The 16,248-nt window shown below is 30.8% G+C and overlaps 1 long non-coding RNA gene across 2 annotated transcripts in view; it reads left to right on the top strand.

The window, feature by feature from the left end:
• The window catches only part of LOC122270282 (uncharacterized), a 180,218-nt gene that overhangs the window by 115,481 nt on the left and 48,489 nt on the right, over window positions 1-16,248 (top strand). For both annotated transcript variants that reach the window (XR_011637503.1, XR_011637502.1), the window contains exon 3: window positions 14,818-14,903. This is a non-coding gene — a long non-coding RNA (uncharacterized lncRNA). The remainder of the gene's footprint in view (window positions 1-14,817; window positions 14,904-16,248) is intronic.

Below are 16,248 nucleotides of genomic sequence, written 5' to 3'. Positions count from 1 at the left end.
TTTCTCTTTTAATTTTTCAAAACTCTCGAGACCCGTTTTATGTCACGCCAAATCCCCACAAAATTCCCTAGAGGCTTTGCAGGGAAGATCTAGGAATTTTTTTCCCCATCGAGATGATGTTTTCGAGTTATAAAAGCATCTGTTTGCACAGATGAAAAACGGTATTTCAAAAATTCGACGAATCACTCCGTTATGGTAAAATTCGCAGCGGTAAATACTTCTCGATTACTTTACTCAAATATGAAATTCATTGATTTTTTTTTAACTTTTTCCTTTGCGATAAAAAAAGTACAATAAAAAAACTTATTTCATTTTTTTTGCACATTATCGGTATTAGTTTATTTTACTTTAAGGGAATGTCAAATTACTTCTATTAGTGTGTAAAACACTTACACTGATCATTTATTTAAGGTTTCATTTACACCCATAAAAAATAATAATGGAACGAAATTATTTAAATTAAAATAAATACAGAAAAATTTATTATTTATAAATTGTTCATGCACAAACTTCCTGCTGATCAACTCAAGTTCCAGTACGATGCATTACCAGATATATTGATCATACACAAAGTTCTAAACTTCTGTTCAATTCAAGGTCCAGTAAATGTATCTAATGTGTCACAAGATAGATTGATCATGCATAAAATTTCTGCTGTCTGCTGTTCGACTTAAAATCTAGTACATGCTTTTGATGCATTACAAGATATCAAGATCATGCTCAAAGATCCTGCTGTCTGCTGTTCAATTCTAGGTCCAGTGTTCAGTAGATGTAATGCGTTACAAGGTATATTGATTACAAATAAAGTTCCTGCTGTTTGTTGTTCGACTCAAGGTTCAGGAAATTGTATATAATGCTTTACAAGACATAATAACCACGTTTCTGTTGTTGGTCTCAAAGTTCATTAAATGCATCTAATGCGTTACATAATTTCGCCACTGTATCCACTGTACTGACTTCCACGTCACATACATAGGAGATTTTAATAATTTGTTTTTAATGTTTATTAGAACCTTAAAAAACTCAAATTTCTTATTAGAAAGGCATGTTTAATGGATAATTACTCAATTGAGAGAGTTTGCAAAAGTTGAAAGTGTAGCATTTGTAGCAAAAGCAAAGAACAGCAAAGAAAGTGTAGCATTTGTAGTAAAAGCAAAGAAAGTGTAGCAAAGTGTAGCATCATAGATAGAGCTCCCAATGAGGCGACCCTGGTTCGATCCTCTGCGATATCTGGTTGAAACCAAATATTGCTCCCGGCATGCACTGACCACAATGTAGATGAAAAATATATCCCGATTAGTAGAGGGATGTGATAAACTGCTTGTTTATTCTGGTCGACCATGGCAGGTGCTCGTAATTTACCTCTTTTGCAAACGGAGGTTAGTTCTATCTAAACATCCCCACTAAGACTTAGCATTCTTAGACTCAGCACTTAGAGGGAATTGGTCTAAATGCTAATTCTAGGAATTCTCTTGCTTTCCGGGCTGCTCTCAAAATTACCGAGAATACACTTTTATAGCGCAAGGCTCGAAATGATCTATACTAAATTAAATGAAAGCGGCATTAACTATTCTATATAAGCTGATCAAACGATAAGGGAGCATCAATAAGTTGTATAAATCAAAAAGAGAACTCTGTACGATGTTAATAGGATATTTCTTGCCTGGTGAATACGTTGCGTAACAGCGATAGGGAATATTATTTAACAATGGGTCAAACAAAAATTTGAAATTATCTAAATCACTTCAATTGCCAAGCAGTTATACCGCAGAATATTCCCTTATAAGTTCGACTCAAAAAAAGAAATAATGTTATTGGTTATGTCATATGATTATGGTTGTTGTTGCTATCGACTAAAATATGTCCAGGAGCCTAAGAATTTTTAAAAAATCGAATGCAAGATGAGTATTACAGTTTGCGTTGTTCCAGACGAAACCTGCACACTTCAAATGGTGTTTGGTGTTTGGGAGAAGCTTGCATTAAGTTGCTGTTGGCTTTCGTTTCGAAAGACTTTCTGCCTTTATATCATGATGAGGCATTTGAAGTTACCTCTTGAAAGCCTACAAATGGTGGACTAAACGACCCTATCAACCTTGATGATACGGACACCACATGGAGCTGCCTATTATACTAGAGGTACTTCTGGTGGATTATCTAAAGCTGTTGCTGGTCAAAGTTGATGGCACATCAGAGTTGTGTTCCTTGTCCAAATCAAATAATCCACTGGAAGTAGTTTCGCTGTGTTCGGAAGGCTGTTTAAGAATATTAAGGATTAAAACCGATGTTCTATCACCAACTTTAGTTCAGTTTCTTAGGTACCGAATTGCACTACGACTATGTAATAAAATCCAGATGTCTATGGATGTAGTTATAGATTGAGTAGAGTTGAGTGCCCCATCTATGCCGATTACCTAAGATCGGCAGAACAGAGCAGAAATCCGGGTTTCTTATCTTAATCCAATTTGAGAAATCAGGGATCTTAATAAAGACCGTAAGAGTTATGCTCCGCTTTGCTACCATCAATACAAATTTGAATACTAGTTTCGGGGATTTAGTTAATGACCTCAAGAGCAAGATGACATGAGGGGATCAAACAAATTTTTACTTTTGTTAGTGTGGGTTCCGAGTTCAGGCTCAAAATAGACTCCCGGGAAGCACTCAAGAGGGTTCAAAATTGATCTCATGGGGTGTCTCTCAACGTCCTGATTCAAAAGGTTCATCAAGTGAATTTTGCAGGAACGAACTGCTCCTTTTTAATCTCTGTCTGTCAAATTACTGAGACAATGGGGTGTGCAATTATAACCTTCATAACCGTATAGTCTAACAAGTATTATGTGTCCTCTCAAACTCAAAGGCAGGATATCACGTTTAAGTAACACCAGTTCTGTGGAGCCAGTGATTATGCGAGCAGCATTTGATTGAACTTGTTTTAGTCCTGATCTTTGCGGGTATATCAATAATCAACTCCATAGCCTTGGAATTTTTAACCAGAAATTACAAGGAAACTTCTGGATCAAGCTTTAAAACAAAATTTTCTTCTTGTGAGATTTTTTTTTCTCCGATAGAGAGAGAGAGAAACTAGCTTGTATTTATGTTAAAAGGAAAGAAGTCAATGTAAACATCGCACTGAAGATAGCCAGGTCTCAAGGTACTCTAACTTGGGATATGTTTCGTCAGCAGTGTGGTCTCCGCGAGCCGAGAGCAGTAAATGAATTAACCAATCACCGCTAGAATTGGAATCTGGGCCACTTCGTTGGAAGGTAAGCGCCCTATTCTCTGAATCACCCCGGCAATTGTTTTTGGCCTTGTGAGCAAGGAATCGGTTACGAATCTGTTTTTTCCAAATCCTGAATCAGTTGCGAAAAGCACTACAAGTTCAGATACCAACCACTTTTTAGGATCATGTCTTGAACGGAATAAAGAGCTCAATGCTAAATCAATCAACCAATTCTAAAACATTATTTTAATTTTATTTTAAAGCATTGTGTAAAGATTAGTTTGGGCAAATTAGAAAGTGCAAAATTCTAGCATTCAAGAATATTTATGGCAGAACATTTTTGTATTTACACCACTTCGGCAGCAAAGTATTGATAGAACAGCGGGAATGTTTGGGGATAGAAGTTACATAACTCTTCGCCTCCACCCCTGGAGTACCCGGATGATGGGAAGGAAGTCATTTATCACTTTCTCGCGGTGACTGATGGGAAAATAACAGCAATGGTGATCCATCAAACCAATCGCTAGCCTCTGTTTTTTTCTCCTGCTTTTTCTTGTCCTTTTTTTTCTTCTCCTGTTTTTTTTTTCCTTATCCTTCCTCTTCCAAAGCTGTCTTTTGCTTTTTACTTATCAGGGTCTACTTTTTCTTCGATCATTCTGTGGAAAAGGGGGCTTTATTACATGAGTCTTAAGTTGGATTTTCTGAGCCATCTATCATGTACGTTACGAAGCTTCGATATATTTATATAAATATGCTTCAGAAGGAATAGTTTTTTTTTTCTTAATGTTTTTGTTATTGGTATTTAGGATCGTTCTAAATTCCCTCCCACCTTTCAACTTAAATTAGTGATAAGTTTGATTCTTCTCGAAGCTTAAAGAGCCCCTTTTTTTTTATTTCACCTTTTTACGTTGACAGTATGCTTTGCGGGGATAGCTGGAATTATGCATTTTATATAAGGGTTGCTTCAATTAAACGTTGCATTAGCAAGCGTGTTCTATTTGGAAATGTCTGTATATTATTATAAAAAGGTTGTTTAATTATGTGTTGCATTTGCAAACATGTTCTATTTTGAGATATTAATATTATATTATAAGAAGATTGTCCATTTAAGCGTTGCGTTTGCAATTCTCGCGCCAATCATGATGATTTACGAGGATATTTTATTCGATTATATCTGCATAGTGTCATGAAAGTGTTTCTGTAATTATCGTAGAAATGTCTGTATAGTACAGAAATGTGTTTTCTATTTTTTTTAATTTAATGTTGGGTGATTCTCTAAAAACAAGACATTTTCGAAATCACAAATTTTTAAAAACTGAAGTTCTTTAAAAAATCTGGAAGAAAAAAAATACATACTTCTTTAAAAAGCACTAAAAAAGAGAAAAATAAAGGGAACTCACTTTAATGCTGTTGGCTGTTAAGCTGTAAATTTTCTAGATCAGAAAATGCCCGGAGATGCGAAGAGAATAACTTTATTGCATATCAGGAGTATGACATTTTTTAATATTATCTCTGGCTCCGCATCCGGCTTGCACCGACCACAGTGCTGACGTACAATATCACGAATGGTAGACGGATCATGGGTTAGTGTCCCCTTACCGTCAGGCTAACCGTGGAAGGTTTTCGTGGTTTTCATCTCCCTGTAACACTGCGGGATAGTTCCCTCAAAAAGTCCTCATCGAATGCAAATTTCTCCCAATACTTGATCCAGGAGTTCATTTGTCTTCTGTATTGGGTTCAAAATTACAAGGCTACGGAGTTGAATATTAGTAGTCGTAAACCAAAAAAAAAAAGTGTCAGATTTTCAACGACGGTTATCAAATAAAATATTATTCCTGGATAAGAACATTAGGTAAATCTGCTTTTCAAAGTACTTTATCACTCCAACAGAAATATGGGGACCCGTGGTGGCTCAGGGGATAGAGCGCTTGCCTCCCAATGAGATAACCCGGGTTCAATCCCAGCGATGGCTGGTCGATTCGAATTCCGCACCCTGCTCGCACTGACCAGAGTGCTGATGTAAAACATCCTCAGTGGTAGACAGGTCATGGGTAGAGTCCACTTGCCGTCAGGCTAATCGAGGAAGGTTTTCGTGGTTTTCTTCACCATGTAACGCGATTGTTGGTTTCACTTTACTTTGGGAATGATACTCCTATTACTTGACAGCTTTTGCGCCCTTAAAAAAAGTAGGAGGTTTCGAAAATGCTCCTTTTTTCGCTCTTTGTCATTCCATTTTGACGATTAAAACAAATTAAACCAAACAAAAAATAAATTGAAATTAGATTTTATTAAAACAAAAGATCCTATTTCGAATGACTTATAACATTCTAAAAATCGTTAATAAAAAGTAAATTTTAAAAATTCGGAAAAAAAACAAGAACTTGGTTGCTAACTCAATAAAACAAGAACATATATATACTTTCGTACTAAAATATTATCGTAAAAAGTTTAACACTAGTACTTCAAAAATTATTTAGTTTTATGTTTGTGAAGGTATTGAATGTTTAAATGCTACTTTTTAATGTAATGGTACATAAGTTCAAATTTTAGCAGTTTTTCCTATTTAATTGGGGTTTTTTTTTCTGAAAACAAACGTGTTTGTTTAATTACCTTTTCCAGCATAGACAAAAAAAAAAGAGAAAAAAAATTCTATTTTGGTTTGATAAAATTCGAAGCTTAAAACAAAACATAATACATTTAACAGATTCATTCATTTTTTGTGAAATCTTAACATTTAAAAAAAAAACATTCAGCAAAATTAAAATCTAATTTATTTTCCCGCTTTGATAAACTGCACTGCTTAAACGGTTTAAACGCTTAATTAAAAACAAAAGCGAACACTTGCCAATCTCGGACTTCATTTTTATGAATAAAATAATATCCAGCAGTCAACAACAGTGCACTTTACGAACGGTATACAGATGATTAATGCGGACATAAGAACGCAATTAGCGGTATGCTTTTAATTATATTATTGATCCGTAAGCACGGGGTTTGAATCTGGTAAGAGAATAAAGGGAGAATGATTTTTTTTTATCTCCTGAAAACGTTCTCTTTTGCAAAAGGAATAAATACTAAAGGGGGAAAAAGGGGCCGAAGAAGGGGTGATGCTAAAAATTAATTGTACTTTGGTACTTGTGTAATTAATCAAGGCAAGATATCTGTTGTTGTAAGGATCCACAAATTCTGAGAAAGAACAAAGCGATGGGAAGCGTAAAAATCGGAAATTTACGCTCTGTTAAAGCTAAATAATTAGCGAAAAGAATTGTGATAATAATATGGAGAGTTTTGACGGTGAAAAAAAAGCTGAGTAAAAAAAAAATTTATAGTCCCGAGTTAGCGCCATAATTCAAATTTGCATGTCGGAAAAATACACGTTTGGAAAAAGATTGATTATTTTTTCATCCGTAATTTTTGTCGCGTGTTACGTAACTCGCAAATAATTGCTTCGTCAGAAAGGGAATTATTTTTTTCTCTCTGACTTAAAGACAGATTAGACAAGAATTGTATTAATTCCTAATTAGCAATAATCACTGATATTAGAAAAAATTTAATTACTTTAAGCTTGGGTATGGTGGCATAGTATAGGGATAAAGAAGAAATATTAATTGCAATTAAATAGAATTGCATGCACATTCTTTTTGTATATTTATGAAGATTGAAAATAATATTTCTGTCTATAAATTATACAAAAAAAAGTAGAATGAGGGGGGGGGGGAAACATCCTACAAGAAACATTAAAAGAATTATTATATTCCTGGACCATGTTAACTGGAACATTAAGAATGTAATGATAACAAGGTTTGTAATACCTGGAATTTAAAAAGTAATCATTCCAGTTGCATATTACCTAATATCTAAAGAAATAATTATTCCAAGTACATATTATCTAGAATATAAATAATTGTTTTTAGTTTTGTTTTACCTGGAATATAAAAGAAATAATCATGTTTTATGCAATTTATTTTGCTAATTCACTTTAAGAAAAATTACTAATTAAAAAAAAAAGGTAAAGGATACTATAAAAATTGGGAAACTCTAGCAAAGCATACGCTTTCTGAAATATATATAAAAAAAAACTATTTTATTACAGGCTGAACCATATATTTTATGTTCCAGGTTCATAATTTATTTGGAAAATTAAAATAATTATTTTTCAGGTATTTGGTAGCTTTAATGTAAAAATTAATTATATTCCTGATATATTATGTCGGGTTAAACTTCTAAAAAAAATTTTTTGTTTTGGGGAACATAAAAAATAATTATTTTCCAGGTATTATTTAGCTTCAATGTTAAAGTCAATTATATTCCTGATAGATTATTTCCAGTCAAAGTAATATATATATATATATTATAGAGTTATGTGGAGAACACAAAATAATCACTTGCATGCAACCTGATATGTAAAAAATCAAATTTGTTCCAGGGTTGATTTTAAGAAGTTTGGGTTTAAAATAAAGTTGTTAAATTTATTGGGTGGAGTTTTGAAATTTATTAGAACAATATGGAAAGTTTCCTGTCATGCTTTTATTTAAAGAGTCTCACCTATTAAATTTAAAACAATAGTACCCACCCAAAAACTTGAAATTTATTTTATTTCAATTAATATTTGTTAAAGTATAACATTCATTTTAATTGATCTAACCAAAAGCAGTATGTTTATCTTTTATTAATTTTGAGAAGAAACAAGACATTGAAACCGTAAAAACATTGTCTGTGTTCGGTAACGTTAAAACATTTCCTATAAACGTTTCATCCTACCGTTTAAAGTGTACAGAATGTTTTGAAGCTGTTAAGTTCTAGAACAAATTGAGGGATAGGAGGGCTTTGAACTACATATAAAACGGCTTTTCTTCAAAGCATTCTCTTTTTAAAATCATTTTGTCTCACACTTTCAGCGTATAATTTTGACGAATCTTGTCTCAAATCGAGATAAAAATTTAGCACTTTTCTACTATTCCCTATAATAAACTTCGAAGTCTATATTCCACTATAAATTTCAAAAATTTCAAAAGTACAAAAAATGAATATTAAGAAAGATCTTCCGTTTCTTTTCTTTGGAAGAAGAAGAAAAAAATGGAACTTATTTTCAGATGATGCGGCGTGAAATGAAAGATTACTTTGAGAGCAAAAACCACAAAAAAGTCGAATATTTTCTAATCTGAGGAAATACATTTTTTATACATGTACGAAATAGAAGATAGTGGGTGGAAGCTGAAGAATAATTCAACCCCCCTTCAACTTCCTTTTTTTTTAAGGATCGTACTTCTTTTTTCACTTTCACTTTGGACGTGCCCGCGTCCATTTCGTTGACTCCGACCATCCATCACTTTTAAAGAAAAGATGCGGAGGAGGAATAGAAAAATGATGCGGAAGAGCGACTGATCGGCAGCCAGTTGATGGATGGATGATGGCTGGTGGTCGGCACCACGCATCTCTTCTTTTACTCCGTCATCTGGAGAGGAGGAGACTCCATCCGAATCTTTATTTGAAAGATGCTCAAGATGAGGTCTCAAAGAAGAAAAGAAGAGATTTTTCGTGTCGCGAGAGAGCCGTTTCTTCTGTTTATGACTCGGATGCTGATATGAATAAATGATTGACATTCGAAAAAGACATCTTTTCCGAAAGAGTGGCTTCTGTTTCTGATTGGTTAAAAACTGTCGGAATGATGGAATGGACATTTTTATACTAAGACGGGAGAAAATAAGCATCATTAATGGATCTCGAGAGACTGCAGGCGGAATTTACTTTAAAAACAAGATACATTCAAACATATGGAAGAGGCTTTAAAATGAATCATGTTCTTCATTAGAATGCTCTAAACTATTCTTTATTTCCCTTATACTTTTTAACGTAAATCTTTTGATCGATAATGAAATTATCTTAATTTGACCTGGATGCTTTATTACTTTGCAAACCAATTTTTGATCAATTTTACTTTATTAGGCCAGTTATCAAATCCATATATGAATAAATAAATAAATAAATAAAATAAAATAAGAGAAATAAATGAAACAAATAAATAAATAAAATAAATAAATAAAATAAATAAATAAAATAAATAAATTTAATAAATAAATAAATAAAATAAAATACAAAGTGCAAACTTTTCCTATACAACAGCTTCTAATGCAATTTTAATTTAGAAAAAAAAAAAATTTCAGAAAAATGTCAACTATGTTTTGTTTAATTTTTTTTCCTTCTTTTTCTCACTTTNAAATAAATAAATAAAATAAATAAATAAATAATAAATAAATAAAATAAGAGCATACTTTGGAGAGAATTTGGTGAAAGCTAAACGTTTTGGTTTCGAACTCTTGCAATTACCTTACTTTTGCCTCTTCCTTCGAGATAAGCTCTTGCTGCAGTTTTGAATTTGCTGATGAGGTAGATTATTGGTGAAAGTAATTTCAACGTTGCTATCTAGACAAGTGAGGTATTTTTATATATACGCTGACTTGAACGAGACGAAAAACAAGTCAACTGAACTAATAATTTCGAAGTTAAATGGGTTTTTGTTGTATCAAAACGGGGGAGATATAGGAGGGGGTTATCCCAGAATTTACATGGCTTTTCTTGACAAAATTTAATTATACAAAACAAACATTTATACAGTTCTACAGTAAGCTCAAAGACAAAAAATTATTCAGAAAAAACAAGAAATATTGAGAGAAGAAAAATTTAAATCAAAATTTTAACTTAAAGCTCAAGGTAAGACGGAAACATCGTTTTAAAATCATCGTTTATCATTTAGGGATATCTTAGGACAAAATTTTCGCCTAGATTTATTTTCATTTAAAAATAATATACAGTGGTCGCTAATATATTAAAATATCGATGTTCTTTCCGATTTCGCCATCACTTTTTAAATAGGAACTTTGCAATAACAGAAAACTTTTTAGGTCTCCCTTTCTTCTGCCCTCTCCCTTCCTCTCCCACCTTCTCTCTCCCTCTCATATCTTCTCCCTCCTCCACCCTCTCTCTCCATCTCTCTCTCTTTTAGTTATCTTGAAATTATTTCTTTTAATTTCAGATAAACCTAAATTACACTAACAAAAATCACTATTTCATTACTTAAAACATTGTTAGCAACATTCCATGTCAATTATAAGTTTTATTCACACAAGTTATCTGTTAAGTTTTATTCACACAAAGCTTATCTAAAATTTAGTGTTCGAAAACCCAGTATGCAATATTTCTATATAAATATTCATAAATATTGTTAAAATATTGTTGGGATTACAAATATTGTTAGGATTCTATTTTTGTTCATAAATATTGTTAGAATTACAAAATATGTACTAATTTATACCATTGTAGTGTTGGTCTTATTCTCAAAAGTGACTGCATAAATGTAGTTTCACGGCACCTGTGAAAATGATCAAAAAATACTATTGTTGAAATAATATTCTTTAAGTGGAACAATAAGACAAACAGTGACAAACTTATTTTTCAACAGTTAACCCATTTTATACAAGAAAATACAGTGTTTATAAAAAGTTTCTTATTTTGGAAAATATTTGTTATAACTATCAACCGTATTTATAAAAGGGTAAGCCCATTTTTATAGAAAAATATTTGATTACATCGTTTTACATAAAAATTCATTTTAATTTTAACATTTAACTCATATTCGATAACAGTTACCCAATTTATATTATAAAATACTTTTAATGCATAAAATCCATTCTTAACTGTAAAATATTTGTTGAAACATTCATCATAATTCGAAAATACTTAACATGAATTTATACCAGAAAATATCGAATCTGTAACAATTAGTATTAATTATAACAGTTAACATATATTTAACAGCAACTAACTCATTTTGTACTTAATAATTGTTATAATAGTTAAACCATTTAATTCAACTGTTGCAATATCAAATTATAACAATTTTATACTGAAAAATATTAGTTATATCATTTAAATCTATTTCAACCAAGAGATAAGCCTCTTTATTCGGAAAATGTTTGGTTCAATATAATATTTTATGCTGTAGAATATTTGCTATCGCAAAATTTTTCCTCCCATATCCGCCTACAGGTTAACCCCTTTTAATAAGGAAAATACTTGATTTAATTTATAACAGATATTTTACACTAGAAATTATTTGATTTTATACAGAACAATTATTACAAACAAAAAATTATTTACTGTAGTTACCTTTTATTAGTTTATGGCTAACTCATTTTATGGAGGAGCATATGTCTTAAATTGTAAAAGGAAATGTATTTTGGAAAATATTTATTACAGCAGTTAATTGACATATTATATGTAATATTATATGTAATATTATATTATAATATATATTATTATAATATATATTATTATAATGTATGTTATTAAAATATATGTTGTTATAATATATGTTATTATAATAATTAAGCATCTATTGAAAAGTTTCTTTTCTACCAAAATATTTATTTTTGTGAGTTATATTTTCAAAAGTTGCAATGTTTTTTTTTAAGTTGAAAAAAATTTTATAATAGTCAACTTTCTTCTATGCAGCATATATATTATGAATCTATTAAGAAGCTTGGAATTGGAAGAGTCCTTTCGATTGAAAGCATTGGCTGGAAAATTTATTTCCAGGTAAAATATTTATTTATTTCTTATTTATTTCTTAGTTAAATTTATAAATGTTGCAATATAACTTTGNTCTTTTTTCACTTTCACTTTGGACGTGCCCGCGTCCATTTCGTTGACTCCGACCATCCATCACTTTTAAAGAAAAGATGCGGAGGAGGAATAGAAAAATGATGCGGAAGAGCGACTGATCGGCAGCCAGTTGATGGATGGATGATGGCTGGTGGTCGGCACCACGCATCTCTTCTTTTACTCCGTCATCTGGAGAGGAGGAGACTCCATCCGAATCTTTATTTGAAAGATGCTCAAGATGAGGTCTCAAAGAAGAAAAGAAGAGATTTTTCGTGTCGCGAGAGAGCCGTTTCTTCTGTTTATGACTCGGATGCTGATATGAATAAATGATTGACATTCGAAAAAGACATCTTTTCCGAAAGAGTGGCTTCTGTTTCTGATTGGTTAAAAACTGTCGGAATGATGGAATGGACATTTTTATACTAAGACGGGAGAAAATAAGCATCATTAATGGATCTCGAGAGACTGCAGGCGGAATTTACTTTAAAAACAAGATACATTCAAACATATGGAAGAGGCTTTAAAATGAATCATGTTCTTCATTAGAATGCTCTAAACTATTCTTTATTTCCCTTATACTTTTTAACGTAAATCTTTTGATCGATAATGAAATTATCTTAATTTGACCTGGATGCTTTATTACTTTGCAAACCAATTTTTGATCAATTTTACTTTATTAGGCCAGTTATCAAATCCAAATATGAATAAATAAATAAAAGAAATAAATGAAACAAATAAATAAATAAAATAATCAATGAAATAAATCAAGAAATGAAATAAATATGGAAATAAAATAAATAAATAAATAATAAATAAATAAAATTAGAGCATACTCTGGAGAGAATTTGATGAAAGCTAAAAGTTGTTTTAAAAATTTTGGTTTCGAACTCTTGTAATTACCTTACGTGCAGTGTTGAATTTGCTGATGAGCTAGATTAATGGTGAAAGAAATTTCAACGTTGCTATCTAGACAAGTGAGGTATTTTTATCTATTTCTTTACACTGAAATGTACGAGACCAAAAACAAATCAACTGAACTAACAATTTCGAAGTTAAATAGATTTTTGTTGTATCAAAACGGGGGAGATATAGAAGGGGGTTATCCCAGAATTTATATGGCTTTCTTTGACAAAATGCAATTATACAAAACAACAATTTATACAATTCTACAGTAAGCTCAAAGACAAAAAATTATTCAGAACAAACAAGAAATATTGAGAGAGAAAAAATTTAAAACAAAATTTTAACTTATAGCTCAAGGTAAGACGGGAACATCGTTTTAAAATCATCGTTCATCATTTAGAGATATCTTAGGACAAAATCTTCCTGTAGATTGATTTTCATTCAAAAATAATATACAGTGGTCGCTAATATATTAAAATATCGATGTTCTTTCCAATTTCGTCATCACTTTTTAAATAGGATCTTTGTTATAATTTTGAAAACTTTTAAGGTCTCCCTTTCTTCCGCCCTCTCCCTTTTTCTCCCTCACATACCTTCTCCCTCCCCCAACCTCTTTCTCTCTTAGTTATCTTGAAATTATTTCTTTTAATTTCAGATAAACCTAAATTACACTAACAAAAATCACTATTTCATTACTTAAAACATTGTTAGCAATATTCCATGTTAATCATATTAAAGTTTTATTCACACAAAGCTAATCTAAAATTTAGTGTTCGAAAACCCAGTATGTAATATTTCTATATAAATATTCATAAATATTGTTAAAATATTGTTAGGATTTCAAATATTGTTAGGATAATATTTTTGTTCATAAATATACAAATATTGTTCATAAATATTGTTAGGATTACGAAATACTAATTTATATCATTGTAGTGTTGGTCTTATTTTCAAAAGTGACTGCATAAATGTAGTTTCACTTCACCTGTGATAATGATCAGAAAATACTATTGTTGAAGTAATATTCTTTAATTGGAACTATAGGACAAACAGTGACAAACTTATTTTTCAACAGTTAACCTATTTTATACAAGAAAATACATTGTTTATAAGAAGTTTCTTATTTTGGAAAATATTTGTTATAACTATCAGCACAATTTATAAAAGGCGAAACCAATTTTTATACAAAAATATTTGATTGAATCTATAAAAATGCGTTTTAATTTTAACAGTTAACTCATATTTGGTAACAGTTAGCCCAATTTATAACATAAAATACTTTTAAAGCATAAAATCTATTCGTAATAGTAAAATATTTGTTAAAACATTCGTCATTATTCGTAAATAGTTGACATAATTTATACCAGAAAATATCGAATCTGTTACAATAACTATTAATTTTAACAGTTGACACACATTTAACAATGACCTACTCATTTTGTACAAGAAAATAATTGTTGTAATAGTTAAACCATTTAATTCAATTGTTGCAATATCTATATATAACTATTTTATGGTGAAAAATATTTGTTGTAGCAATTAAATTTATTTCAACCAACATTTAACCCATTTTATTCAGAAATTATTTACTTCAATATAAAACAAATATTTTATGCTGTGGAATATTTACTATCGCGATTAATCAATATCCGCCAACAGTTGAATATTTGTTTTAATTTATAACAGATAATTTACACTGGAAACTATTCGTTTTCATGCAAAACAATCATTTCATACCAGAAAATATTTATTGTAGCTGTTACTTTTTATTTGTCTATGGTTAACTTACTTTATGGAGGAGTATATTTCTTAAATTGTAACAAAAAGTTTTTTTTTGAAAATATTTATCAAAACAGTTAATTATAATATTATATGTAATATTATATTATAATATATGTCATTATATTAATTAAGCATCTGTTGGAAAGTTTCTTTTTTACCAAAATATTTATTTTTTCTGAGTTATATTTTCAAAAGTTGCAATGTTTTTTTCAAGTTGAAAGAGATTTAATAATTGTCAACTTTCCTCTATGCAGCATATATATATTATGAATCTATTAAGAATCTTGGAATTGGAAGTGTCCCTTCGATTGAAAGCATCGGTTGGAAAATTTATTTCCAGGTAAAATATTTATTTATTTTTTATTTTGTTAGTTAAATTTATAACTGCTGCAACATAACTTCGAAATAAATTAAATTATTGTGAACTTTCTTTTATGCAACGTATTTATTGTCAATCTATTGGGAAACTTGAAATTGGAAGCGTCCATTTGATTAAAAGTATCTGTTGGAAAATTTATTTCCTGCTAAAATATTTGTTTATTCTTTATTTTATTAATTATAGTTTGTCTACCATAAGAACTCCTCCCGCCACATAGTCTAAGACCGTCTGCTGCTATGGTAACTAGAATAGCGCATTTCAGAGAGGATTGCTTCTCAGCACTTTAGGGCCAACACAATAGACCGAGGAAAAAAATTCCCTGAGCCAAAATATGTCCTAAACAGTGGCCCCACACCTCTTGTTGAAATAGTTATACCTCGACCCCATAACCATACCATGGGTCCAGACGAATGACTAGGGGAGTTCTTACTTTAGACAAACTATATATTTCTAAATGTTGCAATATTTGTTCTCACTTTAAAATGAATTAAATTACAATGAACTTTCTTTTATGCAACGTATTTATTATAAATTTAATAGTAAACTTTAAATTGTAAGCGTTCTTTGGATTTGAAGTATCTGTTAGAAAATTTATTTCTGTCTAGTTAAAATATTCTTGGTTAAAATATTCCAGTTATATACTACTTATTCATTTTTTTTTCTTTTCTTTTTGAAAGCTGCATTGTTAAATGTTGCAGAATTTTCAAATTAAAATAAATTTGATTATAATGAACTATCTATTATGCAACATATTTATTTAGTGTGCAACTGAAACGGCTAAAACAATAACCCACTGATTAAATTTTAAGCCTTAAGTATATATTTTTCTTCCATAAATATTTCTTTGTTTGATTTTGCATTTTTCTGCTGGATTAAAAAAAAAAAAAACATAGTTTCTACAAAACACGAAATTGAATATTAGTTATTCAACTGAAGTATAAGTTTGTAGTATTCATAGTTTCGTTTTCGTAGCTAACCGTATTTTTCCACGCAAGCCCTTTATTGTGTTCAGAGAATAACCCTTTGGATATTCTCCACGCCAACGCTATTATTTAGTATCCCATCATTCCACAGCGCCCTTATGAATGCGTCAGCGCTCTTGATTTATAGCAATTCCAGGCCATGTTCTTCCGACCCATAAATCAAAGATTGCATGTTCCACTATCTAATAGACGCCGGATGCTTCCGTCATTGATGTATCACCCCGACGCCACTTCAGATTTAGTTTTAATGTTCCATTTGGCATATAATCACTTCGCCAGATTTAATTTTAATGCCTCATCGCCAAGTAATTACCCTTTCAAAA

This window comes from Parasteatoda tepidariorum, chromosome 8 (genome assembly GCF_043381705.1).
Source record: "Parasteatoda tepidariorum isolate YZ-2023 chromosome 8, CAS_Ptep_4.0, whole genome shotgun sequence".
In the NCBI taxonomy this organism is placed as follows: domain Eukaryota; kingdom Metazoa; phylum Arthropoda; class Arachnida; order Araneae; family Theridiidae; genus Parasteatoda; species Parasteatoda tepidariorum.
Note: the sequence above shows the minus strand (reverse complement) of the source record. Positions and strands in the feature narration are given on the sequence as shown.